General features: G+C 44.2%; 1 protein-coding gene across 5 annotated transcripts in view; it reads left to right on the top strand.

Annotated features, from left to right (window-relative positions):
* Positions 1-26,536, top strand: part of PKIB (cAMP-dependent protein kinase inhibitor beta) — a 131,188-nt gene that overhangs the window by 71,202 nt on the left and 33,450 nt on the right. The gene's annotated exons all lie outside the window — the stretch shown is intronic.

Below are 26,536 nucleotides of genomic sequence, written 5' to 3'. Positions count from 1 at the left end.
AAGAAGAAATAGAAGATCTCAACAACCCAATTACAAGTAAAGAGAATTGAATCAGTAATCTAAAACCTGCCAATAAAGAAAAGCCCAGGATCAGATGTCTTCACAGGTTAATTCTATGAACATTCTAAGAAGACTTATCTCCAATTCTGCTCCAATTCTACTCCAACTCTTTGAAAAAATGGAAGGAGAAACACTCCCTAACTCATTGGACAAGGCCAACATCACCCTCATACCAATTCTGAATGAGGGTACCACAAGATCATTTTTTAAAGGCTTTTTTTGGTATGTCCAAATTCTCATCTTCATTGATGTTTTCTGGATATTTATCCTCTTCTTTTGGATGGGTCATCATTTCCTGATTCTTTGTCTTATACACTTGTTGAACTCTGTACATCTGAATATTTTTAAATTTCAACTCTGGGATTTACTCCTAGGGATATCTGTTTCTTGGTTTTATAACCAGGTGGTGATAAGACAGAGATTTTCTTGAGCTTAAGCTGTTTCTGTTCCCCCACCCCCACCCAGGCCCTGGGGTCTGAATTCTCTGAGGGAGGGCTGCCACTTGAGCTGGGCCCCACCCCCACCCCCTTTTCTTAGGGAAGATAAGCCCTTTAGGGAATTATCTTCTATATTTGAGTTTTTCCTTTGACTCTCTGACTATCTTAACTCCACCCTTGCCTGGGTCAGTCTGACAGTTGAAAATGCCTGAGGCTTTCTCTAATGAGCTACTTAGAATCAGAGGAAAAACAAAAGGAAAAAGGAAGTCCCCTTTTCAGAGCCAGTCTCCAGCCCTCCAGTTCACTAGGCAGGAACTAGAGTTGGTACCTGGTTCTGTATGTCCTTTTCTTTGGACACAGCCCTTTTCCAGTATTCTGAGCTCAGCAGTCTCCAAAAGCCCTTGTTTTTATTTATGCATAGTTTTCCCACCAGCCCTGCCTCCTCTCTGCCAGGAGAAAGCTCCAGGTTCCTTTCCTGCTTGCTCTAGGTTTATCTGTGCTCGTAGCATGCATTCAGTAGCCCAAATTTGTTAATAAAACTGCATTTGTTGCTTGGTTGAGCTACATTCCCTTGCTCCTGGCAGGGACTGCTGTTTTTTTTTCCACAATAAAGTTTTCCAACTCAGCCTGCCATGCTGGTGGGGGAGGTGTTCCAGCTACGCAGTTTGGGAGCTTTACTTACAGTTCTATGCTGTGATCTTAGCCAATCCATCCATTTCAGACTGGTGTATGATGTGTTTTTGGTCATGGATGTCCGCCCATCAGTTGTTCCAGACTATTTTATAGTTATTCCTGGCTATTTACTAGCTGCTCTAGGGGGCTAACCAAATTCCACACCTCCCTATTGCCTCCATCTTGCCTCACCTCTGACCAACTTATTTTTGAGAAAGTGGCAAAGACCACTCAATTGATAAAGAATAATCTCTTCAAGAAATGGTGCTGGGAAAACTACATTTCCATTTGCAAAATAAGGAGGAAGACCCGCATCTCATACCATGTATAAAATCAACTCAAAATGGTTCAAAGACCTTAATATAAGAGCTAGAACTATCAAACTGCTAGGTAAAAATGTAGGGAAGCAACTTTAGGACCTTGTGTTAGGCAATGGTTTCTTAGACTTTACACCCAAAACGCAAGCAGCAAAAGAAAAAATAAATGGGACCTCATCAAAATTAAAAGCTTTTGTTCCTCAAAGCACTTTATCATGAAAGGAAAATGACAACTTACACAATGGGAGAAAATATTTGGAAACCACATATCTGACAAAGGATTAATATTCCAGAATACAAGACAGACAATGTGATTTTTTAAAAATGGGCAAAACACTTGAACAGATATCTGCAAAGAAGATACAAAAATGGCCAGAAAGTACGTAAAAAGATGCTCAACATCCTTAGCCATCAGGGAAATGCAAATCAAAACACAATGAGATACTATTTCACACTGATTAAAAGGGCTGCTAATAAAAACAAACAAACAGACAAACAAACGAAAACAGAAAATAACAAGTGTTGAAGAGTATGCCGAGAAATAGGATCAGTCATTCTTTGCTGGTGGCAATGTAAAATGGTGTACCCATTGTGGAAGACAGTTTGGTTGTTCCTTAGATACCTAAGTACAGAAGTATCATATGATCCAGCAATACCACTGATAGGTATATACCCAAAGAATTGAAAGCAGGATCTCAAATAGATATTTGCACACCAATGTTCATAGCAGCATTATTCACAATTGCCAAAAGATGGAAGCAAAACAAGTGTCCATCAACTGACGAATGGATAAACAGAATGTGGACTATACATACAATAGGGTATTATTCAGCTGTGAAAAGGGATGAAGTCTTGATATATGTGACAACCTGGACGAACCTTGAAGCCATTGTGTTGAGTGAAATAAGCCATACACTAAATGACAAATTAGTGTCTAATCTCACTGTTTTGAAACAATTAGAATAAGCAAACTCATAGAGTCAGAATCCAGAATATGGGATACCAGGGGATACAGTGAGGATAGAGAATGGAGAAAGTTAAGCCTTAAAAATGTATAGGGGTCCTATTTGGAATGATGCAGATGTTTTGGTAATGGATGGTGGTGATGGAATCACAACAGTGTGACTGCAACTAATAGCACTGAAATATATATCTGAATATGATTAAAAGGGGGAAAAGTTAGATTGTATATGCTATAACAGAAAAAAAAAATCCCTGGAACTACACAAATAATGAATCCTAAGTTAAACCATGAACTTTAATTAATAGTACAGTTATAAAATGTGGTATCATAAATTGTAACATACTCTACACCATTTCAAATTGTTGGTGGTAGAGTGGTATATGCAAATCCTGCATTTTATTCATGATTGTTTTTAAGCCCACAACTTCTTTAATTGAAAAAAAGAAGCAGCAGTAGTGAGTAGCCTATAATAAATGTAAGGTATGAGTCTGGTTCCTTGGTGCTGTCATTTTATGCACATGGTAAGAGGGGAGGAAGAGGGGTGTTCCTGAGTGATCCAAGTGGCTTTCAGGTTACGTGTTCAACTCTAGGTTATATGTTAAATGCCAGAAATTCAAGAGCCCCATAAGCCACTCCTGAGGGGATGCAGCAGAACAGTTTTTTGTTTTTTTGTTTTTGGCATGTTGAATGATGCTTCCATGTAACACCCCCCTTTCCCTTACACCATTTCAAAAAAGAAAAAAAGCTGTTTTTTTCTTCTGTGTGCTAAGTTGATGGTGTACAGCAACCTTTGCTCACGTATTTTGCGATCATTTAGAATGGAAAGGTCATTTTATGACAAGTCTTCCCACCCTGATCCACTTGGAGGAGTAAAAAATAATGTCTGGTCTTTATATAAAAAAAAATAAATAAATAAAAAGGAAGAGGGGTCTAGTTTCCCAAAATATGAGCCAGTTTTAAGAACTTAAAGAAGACTGATTATAAAACTCAGGTATAATACTAGAATGAACAACAAAAACTATCCCCCAAACAATTGGAAAGACCATGGATAACACATTCATAATGTGAAAAGGAAAAGGAGATTACTAACAGTCTTCAAAGGAAAGGAGGGGAATATCAATTTCATAGACATTATAAATTAGTATGATGGACTTGGATAAAGATGTGGTACAGAGTCCTGGGATTTTCACTGCATCCCTTGGGCAGTTATAATGAACTTCGTGAAGGCTAAAGCTAGAGAGAAAATAATGTTCAAGACAAAGCTTATTTGGTGAGCTCTTATGAATATGAGATGGAGAGTGGGATGAAAAGCAGAAAGTTATTGTCATGGCACAGAGCTGGTCAGAAAGCCGTTAGGATTTGGTAGATCTTTGGTCCAACTCTTTCCTAGAATATTTCCTCCTGGTTGGATGGCCAAAACCAGGTTGGGAAGAATGACTGTTAAAGGGCATGGTACAACTTTGCTTGAATGTTCTGGAATACCGTTGACTTTTCAGTAATTGGAAATTTAATGCATCTCACAAGTGATAGATTCCCAACCTCCTGCTTCTTGTATGTAATAGTTGACTTCCATTTTGCAAACCTTATAATAGAGATACTTAAAGTGGCTTACAGTCAAATTTAGATCCTTTGAGTGTTACTTAATAAAAGTTGGCAAGGAGACTTTTGTTTCAATTTGCCATTTCCACTTATAAACATCAGCCTCCTAGAAGTGATAAGGACAGCAGCAAAACACTTCTGCTTCCATTTCCTTTTATTCCTCTCATTTCCTTCTTTTGTGACAATAAAAAAAAAGGGAATGGTATAAGTACCTATTCTTTTTTTTCTCTCATGAAATCCTGGAAATTTAAATTAAAACCAAACCCTCATGAGACCTGGCTTATTCAGAACCCTGAGTAATGCTTTTCTATTTCAAGAAACATTACTTTAATTTTTCATGAGACTTTTAAATGAATTTAAGATGTTCAGACCACATCAAATTCTTTTTTAATTTGTCAGCTGGAATCAGGTTAATTCTATTATTCTCTGTTTTCAATCATTATTCCTCTCCTATGTAAGATGATAACATTTCTTTTCTTTCCTTTGCTGACTATGGCTATGAAGCCCTTGGCCTTCTCTGATTTCTCTTAGACTAACTAAGATTCCATCAGTTCTCACATTTTCAACTATTTATGTTTCTGTTTGCTAAAGCTGCTGGAATGCAATATACCAGAAATGGATTGCCTTTTACAGTGGGGATTTATTATGTTACAATTTAAAGTTCTTAGCGGTGAAAATATACAAATTAAGGCATCAATAGGAGGATACCTTCTCTGAAGAAAGGCTGCCGGTGTCTGGGACACTCTGTCACATGGGAAGGCACATGGCTGGCATATATTGGTCCTTCTCTTGGGTTCCATTGCCTTCAGTTTCTGGCTTCAGTGGCACTCTCAGCTCATCCAGTTTCTGTGGGTCCTTGCTTGTTTTTCTGGGACTTTTCTCTCTGCTCTCTCCAAATGTCTCCACCTATTACCCTCTCATAAAGGACTCCAGTAAGGAATTAAGACCCACCTTGAATGGGCTGGGTCCATTCAATTGAAACAGCCTAATCAAAAGGTCACAACCACAAAAAGTCTGTATCCACAAGAATGGATCAAAAGATCATGGCTTTTTCTGGGGTACATAACAACTCCAAACCAGCACAATATGTATTATATGAAAATCATTGAAATTTTCCTTTTCAGCTTTTTCCTCTTGCCTGAGTTCCAGGCCCATGGTTCTAATTGGTTACTGGGCATATCCCCTTGGCTCCTTTGCCATCATCTAAACCCTTTAACCTGTTAATTTGTTGGTGGTTCTGTTATTATTCTAATTCCCTAGACATAAAACCTTGAAATTGTTTCAGCTCATTGCTCTCCTTCCTTCACTATAGACTATCACCAAATTCCATGGATTTTTCCATTTTGCAATTTTTTTTAAAAATCCATCTGTGTTAGGACATTTGTTTGGCAGTTGTAATGAAGTCCAAAAATAACAGTGGATTAAACACAACCTAAGCCTTATTTTGGCTCATGTACACTCCAGGTGGGTGATACAGAGCTGATGTAGTGACTTGAGTATGTTAGGAACACAGTTTCTTCCATATTGCTTGCTGCTCAGCCATCCCTAGGGTGCTGTCCTTGTCCACCAGGTGGAAGTTGACTCACCAACCACAGATGCTCCAGTTTTCTAACAGGGAGAAAGAGGAAAGAAAGGCCACACAGTCTTTTCTTTTTCTGGGTATAACCTGAAAATGGTACGTGTCACTTCTGCTCATAGCTCATGTTTTAATAACAAAATCGAGTTGAATGGCCATGCCTAGCAGCATGTGAGGTGTGGAAATGTGGTCCTTCCCTCTGGACCCAGCTAAAATTTCTGTTTCTTTAGAAGAAGGAGTGAGGAGCGATTGGGGGCAACCAGCAGTTTCTGCCACACCTTCCCTTCTCCGTTTTTACTGTCTTCACCCTCCGGTGGGTCTTTATTTCCCACTGCCAAGATTATCTCAAGATCCTTTTAGCTGGATTTAGTGTTTACTCTATCAATCCACCCATTGTTTTTTTAAAGAACCTTTTTTTTTTTTCCTTCCTTATTAAACCTCTGCTCAAAAGCCCACTGCAAAAAGTCTGTTTCAAAGCTCTTTGTGATTTGGTCCTTTTCTACCTTATTTCTAGTCTTGTCTTTGACTTTCAGATATTTCATTTATTTAATCATTCAGTGAATATATGGTGAGTACCTACTATGTGTCAGGCATGGAGTCTTGGAGTCATTCATTTTCCTAAGCTAGTTTGGTTGGCTTCTATGAATAGAAAATATTCTCATGAATATACACCAAATGTCACAACTGAATGTACATTCAGTGTCACAATTCATCTCTTTAATGGTTGCTTCCACCATTGTAATGCTTAAGAGGTTAGATACATCATAGTTAGGTCTTGTAGTTGATTTGGTTAATTTGTTTTGGAGTCAAGATGATGTTCACTGACACACTTTACTTTCAGTATTTATACACATTTTTTAAAATTGTGATTTCCTTTTAAATATAAACATAATTTGAAAAGGATGCTTGTTGAAGCAGCTACAACTAGACTTAGTAGCTCATTGAAATTTTAAAATGAGTCTTATGCAAGCATGGACTAAATCTCTAGCTTTTAATTTGTTCCAAAAGAATTTAACCTAATCTCCAGTCCTACAGACCCAGGATATGAAGGTCTATATGGCAGAATTCGACAGGGCTTGGTCCTTCAAACTACATTTTCTTCTTCTTTTACAATCCTAGGTGGTTAGAGAGACAGAAATATACATAATCCAACTAATCTGAAATAATTTTTGTACTTACACTTTATTCTTTTTTTTTTTCATTTTATTTTTTATCTTCATTTTATTGAGATATAGTCACATACCACGCAGTCATACAAAACAAATCGTACTTTCCATTGTTCACAGTACCATTACATAGTTGTACCTTCATCACCTAAATCAATCCCTGACACCTTCATTAGCACACACACAAAAATAACAAGAATAATAATTAGAGTGAAAAAGAGCAATTGAAGTAAAAAAGAACACTGGCTACATTTGTCTGTTTGTTTCCTTCCCCTATTTTTCTACTCATCCATCCATAAACTAGACAAAGTGGAGTGTGGTCCTTATGGCTTTCCCAATCCCATTGTCACCCCTCATAAGCTACATTTTTATACAACCATCTTCGAGATTCATGGGTTCTGGGTTGTAGTTTGATAGTTTCAGGTATCCACCACCAGCTACCCCAATTCTTTGGAACCTAAAAAGGGTTGTCTAAAGTGTGTGTAAGAGTGCCCACCAGAGTGACCTCTCGGCTTCTTTTGGAATCTCTCTGCCACTGAAGCTTATTTCATTTCCTTTCACATCCCCCTTTTGGTCAAGAAGATGTTCTCCATCCCACGATGCCGGGTCTACATTCTTCCCTGGGAGTCATATTCCACGTTGCCTGGGAGATTCACTCCCCTGGGTGTCTGATCCCACGTAGGGGGGAGGGCAGTGATTTCACCTTTCAAGTTGGCTTAGCCAGAGAGAGAGGGCCACATCTGAGCAACAAAGAGGCATTCGGGAGGAGGCTCTTAGGCACAACCATAGGGAGGCCTAGCCTCTCCTTTGCAGCAACCGTCTTACCAAGGGTAAAACTTATGGTAGAGGGCTCAACCCATCAAACCACCAGTCCCCGATGTCTGTGGTCATGTTAGCAACCATGGAGGTGGGGTAGGCGAATACCCCTGCATTCTCCACAGGCTCCTCAAGGGGGCACTACATCTTTTTTTTTCCTTGTTTTTCTTTTTCTTTTTTTTTTTTTTTAACTTTCCCTTCTTTTTTAAATCAACTGTATGAAAAAAAAGTTAAAAAGAAAACAAACATACAATAAAAGAACATTTCAAAGAGACCATGACAAGGGAGTAAGAAAAAGACAACTAACCTAAGATAACTGCTTAACTTCCAACATGTTCCTACTTTACCCCAAGAAAGTAACCTAATATAGCAACATTTCTGTGAACTTGTTCCTACTATATACATCAGAAATTAACAGACCATAGTCATTCCTGGGCATCCCCAGAACGTTAAATAGCTTATCTGTTCTTCTTGGATTATTGTTCCCCCTTCCTTAATTGCTCTCTATAGCTAGTTCCCCTACATTCTACATTATAAACCATTTGTTTTACATTTTTCAAAGTTCACATTAGTGGTAGCATATAATATTTCTCTTTTTGTGCCTGGCTTATTTCGCTCAGCATTATGTCTTCAAGGTTCATCCATGTTGTCATATGTTTCACAAGATCGTTCCTTCTTACTGCCGTGTAGTATTCCATCGTGTGTATATACCACAGTTTATTTATCCACTCATCTGTTGAAGGACATTTGGGTTGTTTCCATCTCTTGGCAATTGTGAATAATGCTGCTATGAACATTGGCGTGCAGATATCTGTTCGTGTCACTGCTTTCCGATCTTCCGGGTATATACCGAGAAGTGCAATCGCTGGATCGAATGGTAACTCTATTTCTAGTTTTCTAAGGAACTGCCAGACTGACTTCCAGAGTGGCTGAACCATTATACAGTCCCACCAACAATGAATAAGAGTTCCAATTTCTCCACATCCCCTCCAGCATTTGTAGTTTCCTGTTTGTTTAATGGCAGCCATTCTAATTGGTGTTAGATGGTATCTCATTGTGGTCTTAATTTGCATCTCTCTAATAGGTAGTGGAGCTGAACATTTTTTTATGTGTTTCTTGGCCATTTGTATTTCCTCTTCAGAGAACTGTCTTTTCATATGTTTTGCCCATTTTATAATTGGGCTGTCTGTACTATTGTCATTGAGTTGTAGGATTTCTTTGTATATGCAACATATCAGTCTTTTGTCAGATACATGGTTTCCAAAAATTTTTTCCCATTGAGTTGGCTGCCTCTTTACCTTTTTGAGAAATTCCTTTGAGGTGCAGAAACTTCTAAGCTTGAGGAGTTCCCATTTATCTATTTTCTCTTTTGTTGCTTGTGCTTTGGGTGTAAAGTCTAGGAAGTGGCCGCCTAATACAAGGTCTTGAAGATGTTTTCCTACATTATCTTCTAGGAGTTTTATGGTACTTTCTTTTATATTGAGATCTTTGGTCCATTTTGAGTTAATTTTTGTGTAGGGGGTGAGGTAGGGGTCCTCTTTCATTCTTTTGGATATGGATATCCAACTCTCCCAGCCCCATTTGTTGAAAAGCCCATTATGGCTCAGTTCAGTGACTTTGGGGGCCTTATCAAAGATCAGTCGACCATAGATCTGAGGGTCTATCTCTGAATTCTCAATTCAATTCCATTGATCTATATGTCTATCTTTGTGCCAGTACCATGCTGTTTTGGCAACTGTGGCTTTATAATAAGCTTCAAAGTCAGGGAGTGTAAGTCCTCCGACTTCGTTTTTCTTTTTTAGAGTGTCTTTAGCAATTCGAGGCATCTTCCCTTTCCAAATAAATTTGATAACTAGCTTTTCCAAGTCTGCAAAGTAGGTTGTTGGAATTTTGATTGGGATTGCATTGAATCTGTAGATGAGTTTGGGTAGAATTGACATCTTAATGACATTTAGTCTTCCTATCCATGAACATGGAATATTTTTCCATCTTTTAAGGTCCCCTTCTATTTCTTTTAGTAGAGTTATATAGTTTTCTTTGTATAGGTCTTTTACATATTTGGTTAAGTTTATTCCTAGGTACTTGATTTTTTTAGTTGCTATTGAAAATGGTATCTTTTTCTTGAGTGTCTCTTCAGTTTGTTCATTTCTAGCATATAGAAACATTACTGACTTATGTGCATTAATCTTGTATCCCGCTACTTTGCTGAATTTGTTTATTAGCTCTAGTAGCTGTATCGTCGATTTCTCAGGGTTTTCTAGATATAAGATCATATCATCTGCAAACAATGACAGTTTTACTTCTTCTTTTCCAATTTGGATGCCTTTTATTTCTTTGTCTTGCCGGATTGCCCTGGCTAGCACTTCCAGCACAATGTTGAATAACAGTGGTGACAGCGGGCATCCTTGTCTTGTTCCTGATCTTAGAGGGAAGGCTTTCAGTCTCTCACCATTGAGTACTATGCTGGCTGTGGGTTTTTCATATATGCTCTTTATGATGTTGAGGAAGTTTCCTTCAATTCCTACCTTTTGAAGTGTTTTTATCAAAAACGGATGTTGGATTTTGTCAAATGCTTTTTCAGCATCTATTGAGATGATCAATTGATTTTTCCCTTTTGACTTGTTAATGTGTTGTAATACATTGATTGATTTTCTTATGTTGAACCATCCTTGCATGCCTGGAATGAACCCCACTTGGTCATGGTGTATGATTTTTTTAATGTGTCTTTGGATTCGATTTGCAAGTATTTTGTTGAGGATTTTTGCATCTATATTCATTAGGGAGATTGGCCGGTAGTTTTCCTTTTTTGTAGCATCTTTGCCTGGTTTTGGTATTAGATTGATGTTAGCTTCATAAAATGAGTTAGGTAGTGTTCCATTTTCTTCAATGTTTTGAAAAAGTTTGAGTAAGATTGGTGTCAGTTCTTTCTGGAAAGTTTGGTAGAATTCCCCTGTGAAGCCATCTGGCCCTGGGCATTTATTTGTGGGAAGATTTTTGATGACTGATTGGATCTCTTTGCTTGTGATGGGTTGGTTGAGGTCTTCTATTTCTTCTCTGGTCAGTCTAGGTTGTTCATATGTTTCCAGGAAATTGTCCATTTCCTCTACATTCTCCAGTTTGTTGCCATACTGTTGTTCATAGTATCCTCTTATAATTTTTTTAATTTCTTCAGGATCTGCAGTTATGTCACCTTTTTCATTCATTATTTTGTTTATATGGGTCTTCTCTCTTTTTGATTTTGTCAGTCTAGCTAGGGGCTTGTCAATCTTGTTGATCTTCTCAAAGAACCAACTTTTGGTGATATTTATCCTCCCTATTGTTTTTTTGTTCTCTATGTCATTTATTTCTGCTTTAATCCTTGTTATTTCTTTTCTTGTACTTGGTTTAGGATTGGTTTGCTGTTCATTTTCTAGCTTCTTCAGTTGATCCATTAGTTCTTTGATTTTGGCTCTTTCTTCCTTTTTAATATATGCGTTTAGTGCTATAAATTTCCCCCTTAGCACTGCTTTTGCTGCATCCCGTAGGTTTTGGTATGCTGTGTTGTCATTTTCATTCGTCTCTATATATTTAGCAATTTCTCTTGCTATTTCTTCGTTAACCCACTGATTGTTTAGGAGTGTGTTGTTTAACCTCCAGGTATTTGTGAATTTTCTAAGTCTCTGATGGTTATTGACTTCTAATTGTATTCCATTGTGGTCAGAGAATGTGCTTTGAATAATTTCAATCTTTTTAAATTTATTGAGGCTTGTTTTATGTCCCAGCATATGATCTATTCTGAAGAAAGTTCTGTGAGCACTAGAAAAGTATGTGTATCCTGGTGATTTGGGATGTAACGTCCTGTATATGTCTGTTAAATCTAATTCATTTATCAGATTATTTAGGTTTTCAATTTCCTTATTGGTCTTCTGTCTGGTTGATCTATCTATAGGAGAGAGTGATGTGTTGAAGTCTCCCACAATTATTGTGGAAACATCAATTGCTTCCTTTAGTTTTGCCAGTGTTTCTCTCATGTATTTTGTGGCACCTTGATTGGGTGCATAGCCATTTACGATTGTTATTTCTTCTTGTTGAATTGCCCCCTTTATTAGTATGTAGTGGCCTTGTTTGTCTCTCAAAACATCCCTGCATTTAAAGTCTATTTTATCTGAGATTAATATTGCTACACCTGCTTTCTTTTGGCTGTAGCTTGCATGAAATATTTTTTTCCATCCTTTCACTTTCAGTTTCTTTGTGTCCCTGTGTCTAAGATGAGTCTCTTGTATGCAACATATTGATGGTTCATTTTTTTTGATCCATTCTGCGTATCTGTATCTTTTAATTGGGGAGTTAATCCATTTACATTCAACGTTATAACCGTGAAGGCATTTCTTGAATCAGCCATCTTATCCTTTGGTTTATGTTTGTCATATTTTTCCCCTCTGTCTATTAATATCCTTTATTGTACCCATACCGAATCTCTTTAGTACTGAACCTTTCTCCAAGTCTCTCTGTCCTGTCTTTGTTTCTCTGTCTGTAGGGCTCCCTTTAGTATCTCCAGTAGGGCAGGTCTCTTGTTAGCAAATTCTCTCAGCATTTCTTTGTCTGTGAAAAATTTAAGCTCTCCCTCAAATTTGAAGGAGAGCTTTGCTGGATAAAGTATTCTTGGCTGGAAATTTTTCTCACTCAGAATTTTAAATATATCGTGCCACTGCCTTCTCGCCTCCATGGTGGCTGCTGAGTAGTCACTACTTAGTCTTATGCTGTTTCCTTTGTATGTGGTGAATTGCTTTTCTCTTGCTGCTTTCAGAACTTGCTCCTTCTCTTCCGTGTTTGACAGTGTGATCAGAATATGTCTCGGAGTGGGTTTATTTGGATTTATTCTATTTGGAGTTCGCTGAGCATTTATGATTTGTGTATTTATGTTGTTTAGAAGATTTGGGAAGTTTTCCCCAACAATTTCTTTGAATACTCTTCCTAGACCTTTACCCTTTTCTTCCCCTTCTGGAACACCAATGAATCTTATATTTGGACGTTTCATATTATCTATCATATCCCTGAGGTCCATTTCGATTTTTTCAATTTTTTTCCCCATTCTTTCTTTTATGCTTTCATTTTCCATTCTGTCATCTTCCAGGTTACTGATTCATTGTTCAACTTCCTCTAGTCTTGTACTATGAGTGTGCAGAATCTTTTTAATTTGGTCAGCAGTTTCTTTAATTTCCATGAGATCATCCATTTTTTTATTTAGTTTTGCAATGTCTTCTTTATGCTCTTCTAGGGTCTTCTTCATATCCTTTGTATCCCGTACTATGGTCTTATTGTTCATCTTTAGTTCTTTGAGTAGCTGCTCTAGGTGCTGTGTCTCTTCTGGTCTTTTGATTTGGGTGCTTGGGCTTGGGTTATCCGTATTGTCTGGTTTTTTCATATGCTTTATAATTTTCTGTTGTTTTTGGCCTCTTGGCATTTGCTGAACTTGATAGGGTTCTTTTAGGATTTGTTGACCAATTGAAGTCCTTATCTCTAATTTATCAGATCTACAGCTTCGTGTAGTACACTTTCTCTAACTAATCAGCAGGTGGCGTCCACGAGCCACCTGTTCTCCACAAGCCAGTTCTCCCCTGCTTAGCCTTTTTGGTGAGTGGGGGAGTGAGTCTTGTGGGGTCCAATTGGTGTACCAAGCTTGCGTGTGTAGTTGGTGTTGCCCGTCCTGTATATGGGGCGTGTTTCTGGGCAGTCAGGGAGGGGGGGTGGCTCTAACAATCAAATCTCCCTGGTGATCCTAGAGTTTTAAGGCTGCTGCAATAGTCTAATCCTTCAGTTCAGTCCTGCCACAGTTTGTCTCTGCCACTGACCCACAAGTCCTTGGTATTGGCGTATGGCTCCTGAGACTTGCAAGTGGGCCCCTCTTCCAGGCTGTGCACCCCGGGTCCTCTGTTGAGGGATGACTGTGCTATGTCATAGGTGAGTGCTGTCCCCCCAGGGCAGTTCTGGGCTGCTGGGATGTGTAGGGAGGCTCCCAGTCTGCTGAAATGATGACTGAATGGGGCTTTGTTAATTCACACTGCTCCACCTTCCCAACTCTGGGACAATCAGCTGAGGTTGCAGGGAAGGCTAATGTCCACGTCCAGTTTTGTGGTGTGTGCCTGTTATTTGAAGCGCTTCCGTCACACTGGGTTGTCTGGGGCAGCTCTGGGCTATGGGGCTGGCGATGGGCAGGAGTGTCTCCTGTCCACCATGATGATGCCTGTGAGCGGACACCCCCGTTTTCTTGGGAAGTTGTGGTGTTTAGTGAATTTTCTCAGCCACTGGATTATTGCCTTTTGTCTCAGAGCTCTCTTAGTTCTGCTCTTGTCTTGACCTGCCCAAATTGCAAGTCTTTGAAGCTTTCTGTATTGGGCTTCTTAGAGTAATTGTTTTAGAAAAAGAAAAAAGGATTAAAAAAAAGGGCCTTCCTCAGAGATCTAATGAGCTATTGAAATGCTAAGAGACAAAGCAATTAGGGCCATTAGGGAAAGGTCCACAGGGCAGAGAGATCAGCTTTTCTTCAGGATTTGCATATGAGCCTGAGGGCCTGAGCTCTGTCCTTCCCCTTTCTATGTTCACCAGAACTCCAAAAATCCTCCGCTTTTATTTTGGAGTTTTTCATGTTTTTTTTTTCTATGCCTGTCTCCTCTCTGCTGGGCTGGCTACTCTCAGATTCTCTGGTGTCTGGTCTCAGTCTATCTATGGTTGGAGTTTGGATCAGTAGAATGAGTTTCCGATAAGGGCTGCCACTGCAGTTCTCCCTTCTCCTTCCCGGAGCTGACAGCCCCTCCTCCCACGGTACTGAGCCTGGCAGGGAGGGGTGCGGGTCCCCAGGCCACAAAAACTTACAGATTTTGCTCATCTCAGGAGTTCCACGTTTTCATGAGTGTTGTATGAAGTATGCCCAAAGTCAGATTGCTCTGTGGTGTCCAGTCCACGCAGTTCCTGGCTTTCTACCTACTTTCCTGGAGGAGTAGCTAAAACATACAGCTCACCAGTCTGCCATCTTGCCCCCTTCCACTTTATTCTTTATCAGAAGTCACTGGGACTGGAATTAGGGTGAGGCAAGTTAAGGCTAAGGCATGCAATGCAGTGTTGGATTCTGTCTTTAAGATTTTGATATTATGTTCATCATGGATTTTTTTTTGGAATTACTTTTTAAAGTATTGCATTAAAGTATTATTTATTTTGATTTCTAATGTTCCCTCCCCCCACCCCTTTGAAAATTTGTGTCTCACTCATCCTACTACACAGTACCCTGCTCCTTCATGGAAATTATTTGCACGTAGTGATGGTTGGCTGCGGTCGCAGTTGATTCGTCTGGGGGGGGGGGTGGCGGCCGGTTGCTAAATCCTAGGATCCCGGGCTTGCTCTGAGGGTACCGGCGGTGGGGGCTCTTTCCCGGAGGCGAGGGCGAGGCAGGGGACCTGGCCAGGTCCCCGGCGGGGGGGCGTGCAAGGTGTGGAGGGCGGCGAAAAAGAACAGGCAGGACACGGTTCTTTCAGGGTAATTGAAGAAAACTAAGAGAGAGCTTTATTAGGCGAGAGCACAAGCTTATATTGGGCGGTTAGAGGGCGGGGTAGCTGTAGAGGTTGAAGGCTTGGATTGGTTCGGAGAGGGCGCGGAGGTTGATAGACAAGGGGCGGGAGTTGTTCTGGTAACTGCGCATGCGCACTGACGGTGGGGGAGTTGCTCTGGCAATGGGGAGTGTCAGGGGCAAGATAAGGGGGTGGGGAAAAGGCGGTTCCCTCCGGCAAGCCTCCCCTAACGGTGGTATTTTGGGTGAGGAAATGGGGCCTGCCTCCGGCTCCACTTTCCCAGGCCTGGGGGGCAGTGGAGGGCGCTGTCGCCCGTGCCCACCACCCTCCCCAGGGGCTGATCAGGTCCCCCAGCCCAGGCCCGCCAAGTCGAAGCACGTGATCAGTATCCCGCATTTCCCCCTTTTTTCTAATTAAAGGAAGAAGCTTACCGGAGAGGTCCGCCAAAGGATGAGGGAAGGGGAAGGTTGGGGAGGGGAAAAAGGGTTGACGGTAGCTCAGCAAGGCTGGAGCTCAGCGTTGGTGTGGCACCCGGGTGCTCGACAGGAGCCTTGTTGCTTGCGGGATGGACGAGGATGGGAGGTTTAAATTTGGAGGTTCAGATAAACTGGAGCTCGAGGTTGGTGTGATGTCCAGGCGATCGAGAAGGGCCTCGCGGTCGGCGGGTTGACCGGTGGCGGTGAGGTTGCGGAGGGTTGGTTGTCATCTCGGAGTAGGGAGCGTCAGAGGTGGCGAGTCGCTGGTACTGGATTTGCACGAACGAGGAAAAAATAGCATCTGTTTGTTTCCTTACAAGTTGAACAATTCTACGGATAATACAGGGTCCTAAAGTGAGAGCTAGAATGATCATTAGTAAGGGGCCGAGGAGAGGGAGGAGGTAAGGGAGGAGGGGGGTAAAGATGTGGGACCAATAACTGGTGGCTTCACGGTCTCTTCTACGTTGTTCCAGTCCCTCTCGGACCTTCTTTAGGCTGTCCTCGGCGAGACCTGTGGAATTGGCATATACACAGCACTCTTCTCCTAGGGCGGCGCAGAGGCCTCCTTCTTTGAGGAGGAGAAGGTCGAGACCTCGGCGGTTTTGGAGCACTACCTCAGAGAGGGAGTTGACAGAATTTTTAAGATGGGAAATAGCGTCTTGTAGGTGACGAATGTCCTCGTCAACAGCCGCCCGGAGGTGAGTTAGAGCGGAGCCTTGACTGGCTAATGCAGCGATTCCGGTGCCAGCGCCTGCAAGACCTAGGAGGGAGGCAATCGTGAGGACGGTGATGGGCTCTCGCTTTTGCAGTGGGGCAGGAGCTGCAGTTGTTTCCAGGCGGAGGAAGAAGTCTTCCTCGCTGTGGTATAGGACCCTAGGGATGAGGACAATCAAGAGGCAAGTTTCATGAGTTGTATTGAGGGTTAGTACGTTAAGGCAGGGGGTAAGTCCTGTAGAGGAGCAGAGCCATTGGGAGGAGTTGTGGGGAATAAGAAATTTGGCAGAGCTGCTGGGAGAGGAGTAGCTGGCACAAGCTATGAGGCTGGGAGAGTTACTTGAGCGAGGACGGATGCATTTTCCTGTAAAGGAGACTGAATGAAAAGTTAGAGGGACGGCAGAGGTATTCCAATTGCATTCCGAAGGGCTGTCCTCTGTGTTTTCCGAAAAGGAGAGGTTGGAGGCAACTGGCTCATATAGGGGGAAGGAGGTGGAGAGGCAAAGCCAACAAGAAGAGGTAAGATTAGGGCTGGAGGAATTCACTGAGGTGAAGGCCGCTTGGATAAGGTCGAGGAGGGGAGAGGAGTAACGAGAGGGGGGTAGGAAAGGTTGGGGTGGTGGGGTTGGCGATGCGTTGTTTGCAGCTGAGGTGCGGCTGGTTGGAGCTGAGGTGCGGCTGGAGGGCTGTGGAAAAAGGGGGTTAATGACTTTATTGGGGCCAATGCCCGAAGATGAATGTTGAGCTGCTTCCTTTTATATGAGAATAAGGGATCCCGGATTGGACCCCGCTAGATAAATTCGGAAGCCCCAGGTTCAACCCATGAGCCAAGACGTATCGGTAGGGTTTTGTACGGTGAGCATTAGCCTTTTAGGACAAAGGTACCTGTCGAAATAGCGATTGCCTGAGTTTAGGCAAGTATAAGGGATTACTGTAAGATTTAGAAATTTGTCAGGGACAGAAGGTTTCCAGCCAGTGGCTAATGTTTCACACCCCCAGTATGCACAGTAGTACTCATAGGGGGAATTGCAATATGATTTTCCAGGATTTGAAGAGGGACACATATAATAATTTTGTGTATTTAGGCTGCCTGGATAACCAATAGGTTTTGGATTAGGAGGGGGGAACAGATCAGTGGTCTTAAAAACAAAGGAGGGGGATCCTGCTGTGGTAATGTAAAGAATTATTTTGGAGTCCTCCCAACGCGCGAGGGTCCACTTCCAAGGCTGGTGGGGGTTGGCCTGGGTAGAAGAGGCGAGGGCCAACATGACCATTAGAAGGGAAGCTATGCTTGGGTGAGGGTTGTGGAGGTGTAGGGGGCTGACTTTTGCCTGTCTATAGAGGCGTATGATTTCTCTGATCTCTTGTTTCTCTGGGGCTTCACTCGGGCTGGGATCCAGGCTCAGATGTACTGTTGACATCTGATGCACCAAGTTGCGGAGACGACGGCGTTCTCGTCTCATGAGACGTGTGGTCGCTGGTGGCCGGCCGGATTGCTCTTCCTGGGATCCAGATTGGTTGTGCTGCATCATCTGGGAAAACACAAGCAAACCCGCGCCCCTGGGCGAGGAGTGGGGAGGGACCCTTCCAGGCATTATTCTCTGGGTCCTTCCAGTAAACCATCGGGGCCTGGGTGGGACTATACAAGGGCCCCCAATGCTTATGTAGGGGCGAAAGCCCTTCTTTATTGAATGTGAGTAGATTAAGGTGAATAAGGGCTGCTATGATAAGGTCCCCTGGAGTTGCCTGGGGGAGCATTGCCCTTTCTTTTTCAATTTGTGTCTTTAAGCTGCGATGGACTGCTTCCACAATGGCTTGCCCCTGTGGATTATAGGGGATGCCGAAATGATGGGTGATGTTATATAATTGAAGAAAGGCCGCAAAGGAGGCACTGCGATAGGCAGGCCCATTGTCCGTTTTTAGGTCCCAGGGAATTCCCATGAAGAGAATTCCTTGTCTCAGGGCCTTGATACAGTGTTTGGCCGTTTCCCCGGCAAGGGGGACTGCATAACACATGGCCGAGAAGGTATCAATTATTACATGCACATATTTGAGGCGTCCAAAGGACGGAACGTGAGTTACGTCCATTTGCCATCTAGAATTGGGCTTTAGGCCTCGTGGGTTGACTCCCTGAGGTTGCAGGGGGCCAAGCGGCGCAAAGGGCGCACAAGTTGCACAATTGCGGACAAGATGTTTACAGATGTCTAGGGGGAGGCCACATAAATGATGTAATGACGTAGCCGAAAAGTGAAACCTGGAATGCAATAACTTGGCCTGGTTAACAGCATCCCCCGGAGGGGCTGCCGTGTGGGTTAGCATAGCTTGGGTATTCTGAGCTGAGACCGCTTGGTCTACTATACTATTGCCATTAGCCAGGGGCCCCGGAAGGCCTGAGTGACTACGAATGTGGCTAATGAACCAAGGATCCTGTCGATGCTCCAGGATGCTTCTGAGGTCAGAAAGTGCTTTATCAATGGCCGAGTCTCCCGGGAAAAAGGTGGAAAACGCGAGGACTCGGCAGACCTGATAAGTGTAGAGGCTGTCAGTGAAAATGTTTACTGGGTGGTTGCAGTGGGCGTTCAGCGCGTATGACACTGCCATAATTTCCCCCACTTGGACTGAATGAAGGTTGACATAACTGAATAGGCGGGGTTCCGGGTGGTCCTGGGAATAAGAGAGGAAGGCAAAACAGGTTTTGGAGGCGTCAGTGAAGACGGTAGTGGCACCCGGGATGGGTACAGAGGAGGGGAAAGGATGGAAGGGGCTGCGGAAGGGAAGCTTGGCGAGCTCCTGTAACAGTCGATGGCTAGGATAATGGCAGCTGAATTCCCCCTGAAATCCTTCTAAGAGGATTTGCATGTCCGGGTTATCACGTATGAGCAGGCGGGTTTGGCCTGCATCCAGGGGCCAAACAATTTTTTCCGGCGGCGCTCCAAATACATGAACAGCCAGGGTGACTAGATCTGAAGCTAGGCTGATCCAGAGCCGCACTGCGGGGCAAATTTTCCTAAGCCGGCTTTTAGCAGGGTGCACCCAAAGCAGAGGGCCTTCCTGCCACAGGCAGCCCATGGGTGTGCCGGGCGTAGGAAGGATGAGTGCTATAAGATTGCCCTCTTTAGTGCTAAACCTGTTGAGACAACAGGCAGCAAGCGCCTTGTTAATGGCAGCAATGGCTTTCTTTGCCTCCTGGGTGAGCTTAATGCGCCGAGAGATTGCTAGCGGCGGGGCTTCAGGGACACTCAGTAGCATAAAAAGTGGTTGAAGCTGCGCAGTGGTAATTGGCAACGCAGAGCGGAGCCAATTGATCTGGCCACAGAGCTGTTGGAGCTCAGTGATAGTGACCCGATCCGGTATGTCCAGCTGGGGAGCGGACGGGGCAATGGTTTTATCAATACTAAATCCTAAGAAGGCTAATGGAGGCACAATTTGAACTTTTTCGGGCTGAACTGTAAGGCCGAGGTCAGCTAAATTAGTGGTGAGGTCTCTGAGGATTAGAGGAAGCGCCTCGGCGTCCTCAGAGGCCACCAAGATGTCATCCATGTAATGGATGAGCATGGCCCGCTTTCGCAGGGGGGCCACTGCGTGATTAACATACAGTTGGCAGATGGCCGGACTGTTATGCATCCCTTGAGGGAGGACTTTCCATTGATACCTACTAGCCGCGCCCGCGTGATTGGGGACGGGGACTGTAAAGGCAAAGCGCGGGCGGTCTCGTTCATGTAGCGGGATGGAAAAGAAACAGTCTTTGATGTCAATGGTGGCTACATGATAATGGGCCGGGATGGCCACCGGATGGGGGAGGCCAGGCTGCGGGGAACCCATGGGAAGAATATGCTTATTGATTTCCCGCAGATCATTGAGGAGCCTAAATTTCCCTGTGGCCTTTTTATGAATAACAAACACTGGCGAATTATAGGGACTAGTAGAAGGCTCTATGTGGCCAGCGTCCAACTGTTCCTGGACAAGGGCTTGGAGTGCTACTAATTTATGCGTGGGAAGGGGCCACTGCTCCACCCATATAGGTTCCTCGGTATCCCACTGCAGAGGAACAGGCGTTGGAGGTGTTAAACGAGCAGTGGCGCACATTATTGGGGGGGCTGCGCGGTAAGCACTGCCCCAAAAGCGGCAAGGATATCACGGCCCCATAAAATTTGGTCTATGGTGTGCAGAAATAACGGGCGGAAGGTGCCTGAGTGGCCCTCTTCATCTTCCCACTTAATGGGTCTCATGGCCTGAAGAGAAGTAGAGGTACCGGTGGCTCCCATTACCGAGGGACCATCGAGAACCATGCACATGGTGGCATACTGAGCAGGCATGCAAGAGACTTCTGCCCCTGAATCAAGCGTGCCCGTGTACCATTGTCCCTCTATTCTTAACTTACGAGTAGGCTTTTCTGGAGTGATAGGGACTGTCCAGAGAAGCGTTTTACTGCCGGTGAAATGATTAATTTTATTAGAACCGGCCGGCACGCTGCCTCTTAGGGGCGGGGCTGAGGCTCGCCCCGCTTGGAGTTTAAAGCGTGCTCAGTGCCCTGGCGCTGATTGCCGTCAAGGCACCCTGGATAGTAGAGATTTTTTAAGCTATCCTGGCTAAGATCTCTGAGCTTGCTCTTGCAATCGCGCGCCCAGTGATAGCCACGCTGGCAGCGTGGGCAGGGAGTGGGAGGAGGGCGCCCATTGCGCTGCATGTAAGGCGGGCGTTTGACCTCTGCATTGGGGCACTCCCGGGCAAAATGACCGCTCTGCCCGCACTTAAAGCAACCGGTGGTGGCGGCTAAGGCGGCAGTGACAGCGCCAGAGACAGCCTGGGCTAAGGACGCAGCAGCTGGATCAAAGGCGCTGCAGGCGAGAACCCAATCATTAAGTGTTTTTTCCTGCAAGGGGAGAATGGCTTGCTTACAGGGGGGATTAGCCCCTTCTAGAATGAGTTCCCGGGTGAGCGCTAGCTGGGCTTGGGGGTTGGTAACTTTTCTAGCACAGGCTTCTTCAACCCTGGAAACGAAAGTGGCGAAAGGTTCGTTTGGCTCCTGGAGGAGCTTGGTAAAGTTGTCAGGTCAACGGGCAGAGCAGTTGGCAAACGCGCGTAAGGCGATGCCTCTGAGGACAGTCCAGAAGGCAGCAGGGGCATTAATATAAGCAGACGCATTTAGAAACGCTCCAGTGCCCAAATAGGCTTCGGGGGGATGATAGACTCCAATGGCTGCGTCTTGCTCACTTTGCTTAGCTGCTTCTGACTGGAAGTGAGCACGCCAGTCAACAAACTGACCGGGGTTAAAAATTGAACGGGCAAGCGAGGCCCAGTCTTGGGGGACGCAATAGTTCATGGCGAGATCCTGCAGTATTTGGGAAGCATATGGGCTACCTAACCCATCCTCCTTGACGGCCTTGCGAAGCTGCTTGATAGTATCTAAGTCAATGGGATACCAGTCGTACGGTTTCTGTGGGGTGGGGATAGGGTTAAGAGGAAAGCAGCGAAAAGCACGAGAGAAAGGAGGACGCGCTTGCAGAGGGCTTGGCGCGGGAGTGGGGGTAGGGGGAGCGTTGCCCCAAGGGTTGCCTTGAGGTGTAGAAGGCAGCCAGGGGTTGTTAGTCGGCAGGGTGGGAGGAGCGGCGGCAGCTGCCGGCAGCGGCTCCGAGGGGGAGCCTGTCGAAGGGGGAGGTGAAAGTGGGAGGCCCCAAGCGTCGCAAGATGGCGGCGTGGTAGGCGTGGCCAAGACACAAGATGGCGGACCAGCCCCGCCCTGTGAAAGGGCGGGGTCTAAGGCATAAGATGGCGGACTAACTCCGCCCTGTGAAAGGGCGGGGTCTAAGGCATAAGATGGCGGACTAACTCCGCCCTGCGAAAGGGCGGGGCTTAAGGCATAAGATGGCGGACTAGCTCCGCCCTGTGAAAGGGAGGGGCCTAAGGCATAAGATGGCGGACTAGCTCCGCCCTGTGAAAGGGCGGGGTAAAGCGCATGCGGTTTCCGGTCTGGCTTAGGGCTGACGTCATCACTAGAGCACTTCCTCCCCTCAGTAGAAGAAGGAGGAAGTTCGCCATTTTGGAGCAGTCTGGGGGGGGCAGTTGCAAAGAGGTACACGGCGCCAAACAAAGAAACAAAGACACAAAAGACTACAGCAAAGTAATGGAGGGGAAGAGGGAGAGCGTTAGGAGGAATGGGGGTCATAGAAGAAAAGGACGAGAGGCAGACGGAAGAATGGGTAGTGGGGAAGGGAGGAGCGGCTCCGGAGCGGCGAGGGAGAGGCGGCCCCTGACGTGGAGCGGCGAGGGAGAGGCGGCTCCTGACGCGGAGCGGCGAGGGAGAGGCGGCTCCGGGAGCGGCGAAGGAGAGGCGGCCCTTACCTTGCAGGCGAGGAGAAGGAGAGCTGGAGAGGCGTCCGGGCGAGCGAATGGCTTCACGGGACCGCTGCGTGGAGAGGACGTCGAATTGCAGGTGCCCCACGTTGGGCGCCAGTTGCGGTCGCAGTTGATTCGTCTGGGGGGGGGGTGGCGGCCGGTTGCTAAATCCTAGGATCCCGGGCTTGCTCTGAGGGTACCGGCGGCGGGGGCTCTTTCCCGGAGGCGAGGGCGAGGCAGGGGACTTGGCCAGGTCCCCGGCGGGGGGGCGTGCAAGGTGTGGAGGGCGGCGAAAAAGAACAGGCAGGACACGGTTCTTTCAGGGTAATTGAAGAAAACTAAGAGAGAGCTTTATTAGGCGAGAGCACAAGCTTATATTGGGCGGTTAGAGGGCGGGGTAGCTGTAGAGGTCGAAGGCTTGGATTGGTTCGGAGAGGGCGCGGAGGTTGATAGACAAGAGGCGGGAGTTGTTCTGGTAACTGCGCATGCGCACTGACGGTGGGGGAGTTGCTCTGGCAATGGGGAGTGTCAGGGGCAAGATAAGGGGGTGGGGAAAAGGCGGTTCCCTCCGGCAAGCCTCCCCTAACGGTGGTATTTTGGGTGAGGAAATGGGGCCTGCCTCCGGCTCCACTTTCCCAGGCCTGGGGGGCAGTGGAGGGCGCTGTCGCCCGTGCCCACCACCCTCCCCAGGGGCTGATCAGGTCCCCCAGCCCAGGCCCGCCAAGTCGAAGCACGTGATCAGTATCCCGCAGTTGGCTGCTTAGGTAACTACAGCTTTCAAGTTAGAAAGTATGTATTTGGAAGACAAAATAAGTATTCATTATTTTAACAAACCCTAGAAGCAAAAATTACCTTAAATCTATCAACTCAGAGTTTGAATTTTTGTCTTTACAACCAAGATCAGAGGAGGATATTCAGGAAAGCGAGTCCATGAAAATGAGGGAGGAGCTCTGAAAGGGGAGATGCACAGGTACCCAGGATTAGTAACGTTAGTTGCTGTATCATAATCTGTCTTGAAATGACTGCTCTATTCCATGTCCCTCTCCATCTCCTGGTAGCTTCACCCCTGAAATGGTGATTCGTTTTCAAACTGTACGCCTGGAATTGGGTGGGGGGGGAGTGAGGGAGAGAGCCAGAGAGTGAGGGAGAGCCAGGGTAGATAGAGCGTCTGATCTGATCGCGAAGCCTGTGGTAGCCAGAGCAGTTCCTCTTGTATCTGTCTGATATCCTGGTCATCTGCTAAAGACTTTGTTTGGAAAAAAATATATTCCTCAGGTAAAAAAAAAAAAAAAAAAAGTTTGAAACCCATTGGACTAGATGGTTTCGAAAATATCTAACTCATAATTCTGAGTGTATGTGTGTTTCAAATGTGATAGATTTATGCTGATCCACCCACACTTTGATCTGCTTTCCTTGTGGTAAATGGCATGCTGTGCTGAGACCACTGGCTTTATTTTCTTTGGTATCCCTAGGCTACCATGAATATCATCAGATTTTCTCTGGATTTAATTGTAGTTCCAGGAGAGACAGTGGAGAGAGAATTAGACCTTGTGTGGGAGCAAGGTCTTGCAAATTCTGCATCCATACTGAAGTTCAGGAAGAACATAGCACTAAGATATATCTATTTTTATTTTATTTTAAATTTATGTTAATGTATTTTGTAGCATATGGATTATAAAATATATGTGTATATTACTATAGTAGTACTTATAATTTGTAAAAATAAATATGCATATATTGGGGGTATATATTCAAGAAAAACTTTTTTTGTTGATTTTTCGTAGGGGCATGTCACTGTTCTTGAAACCTTTTTAGGAATTATCATACGTTTTTAGTAATTTAATAATTGATAACTTAAAGGATGAGTTGACTCATTCTCTTCACTTTTAGCATATTTGCTTTTAGCATATTCCCTGTAAATCTGAATTTTTATTTATGTGAGGAATCAAAAATATGGGGGGAATACTATTTTTGAAGTCCAGTATATTTGGGTGCAACATAAGCTGCAAAGAAGTGGGGAGGAAAAAAATAACTATTTCTCTCCTCTTCTATTTCTTTTTTTGGTTCTATTGCAGTGGGTAGAGATAGGTGGAAATTCATAAAATTAAAACATGAATTTATTCATGGAATGGGTATACAAAGTATAGGGATTTTTTAAAAATGTTCATTTTAAAAAAGAATTGACAATATTTAGTTTTATTTAGTTTTAGCCTTTAAACTGATGCCAGTTTGCAGTTTCTACCAGGTCTTTGCCAAGAGCCGTATGCAAATGGATGAAAAATTATGATAACAAAAGTATGTGTTCTTAGTCTTATTTTTTTTTAGGGTTGCATTAGTTGAACTATATTATAGACATTTGATGTTTATAAAATTTTATTTTGTTACTACTTCTTCATTTGTTTTTCTCTTCTTCTCGGTTCCTTATCTTCTGCTTGCACATAGAGGACTCACTTGGAGGAAAACAGTCCCTGATACAGAGTGAGGGAACACAGAAGAAAACATATGGGAAGCTGGGGATAATACTGAGGCCAAAAGATGCCTAGTTTTAATTTTAAATTTCTTCCCAGGTGACAAAGTGTGTGTTTGGGCATCTCTGAGTCTGGAAAGTACCCCATCCACCTAGACATTCAACAAATATTTATAACATCTTTCTTACCATATGTGAAACACTGTGCTAGTGACAAGATGAACAAGTCACAGTTCATGCCCTCAGAAGACCTAAAATAAATTGTGTGTTGGGGGAAGGCAAGGCAGACATTAATCAGAATTTATAACATATGTGAAAAGGGCAATGATAGAAATGAAATATGCTGGGGTGATTTAGAGCACAGAGAGAACCCACCTAGCCCAAGGGGCCAGAGAAGGCTTCTGGGAAAGGCATTCTGAATTGACTAAGAAAAGATGAATAGATGTTAGCCAGGAGACAGGGAAGGGAGTTGGAGCAAAAAGCTCAGCCATGGGGTAATACAAGCAAGGCACAGGGGTGCTATTGGCTGGGCATGACTGAGAAGCTGTGTGGTTGGTAAAAGGAAGGAGAGGTAGGCTGGGGCCAGCTCCTGGAGGGCACATGTACCATGTGATGGAACTTGGACTTGATCCTGTAGGTGATAGAAAGGCTGTGAGAAATTAGTCATAGAATGGTCATGGGTATATTGACGTTGAAATAATTCCACCTGACATCTATGAAAGAATGGGTTTTCTGGCAGGAAGCAAGAATGGGTACAAGCTTGTTGCAGTAGTCTAGGAAGAGTCAGTGACAGGCTGAACTAGGGAGTGGGACTGTGAAGGGAGTAATTTCCTAGGTGCCTTGTTTGCTAGGAGAGGCTACTCATATTATTTTTCACCCTTCTTTTGTCAGGTGCTGTGTTGAATCTTGAGATACAGTGTACATTCTCAAGGTGCTCATGTGTGAGCAGGAACTGTATGTAGTAGTTTATTTTGATTTCTAGGAGAGAGATGGTGTAGATTCCTTTCCCATTGTCCTCATGTGGGTGCTTGGAAATATTGGTACAATGCCTCAAGACACTTATGAAAGATGCAAAAGATTCTCTACAATCATATTCCAGAAGTATAACATGTGTCTCCAACCTTCCACAGGTGTAGTCATGCCAAGTATTTTCTTACAGTCGTTTTCTCTGTACCTACAAATGTTTATTATAATGGTAGGTCGTTTTTCAGGGGATGATTTTTTCAACTTGATGTTGAGCTCTATTAGCACTGATGTGGTAATTACCCAGTGGATATTGTAATTGGCAGTCCTAGGTATTAACACTAACTGTCTAAAATGAAGCCCTTTGACTTTGAATAGAGAATTTTATGGTGGTACTTGAGGTTCTCTTTTCCCAAGAAAGTCAAGTAAGTC

Source organism: Choloepus didactylus, chromosome 7 (genome assembly GCF_015220235.1).
Source record: "Choloepus didactylus isolate mChoDid1 chromosome 7, mChoDid1.pri, whole genome shotgun sequence".
NCBI lineage: Eukaryota > Metazoa > Chordata > Mammalia > Pilosa > Megalonychidae > Choloepus > Choloepus didactylus.
The sequence above is the reverse complement of the archived record's forward strand: the minus strand, read 5'-3'. Positions and strand labels throughout refer to the sequence as shown.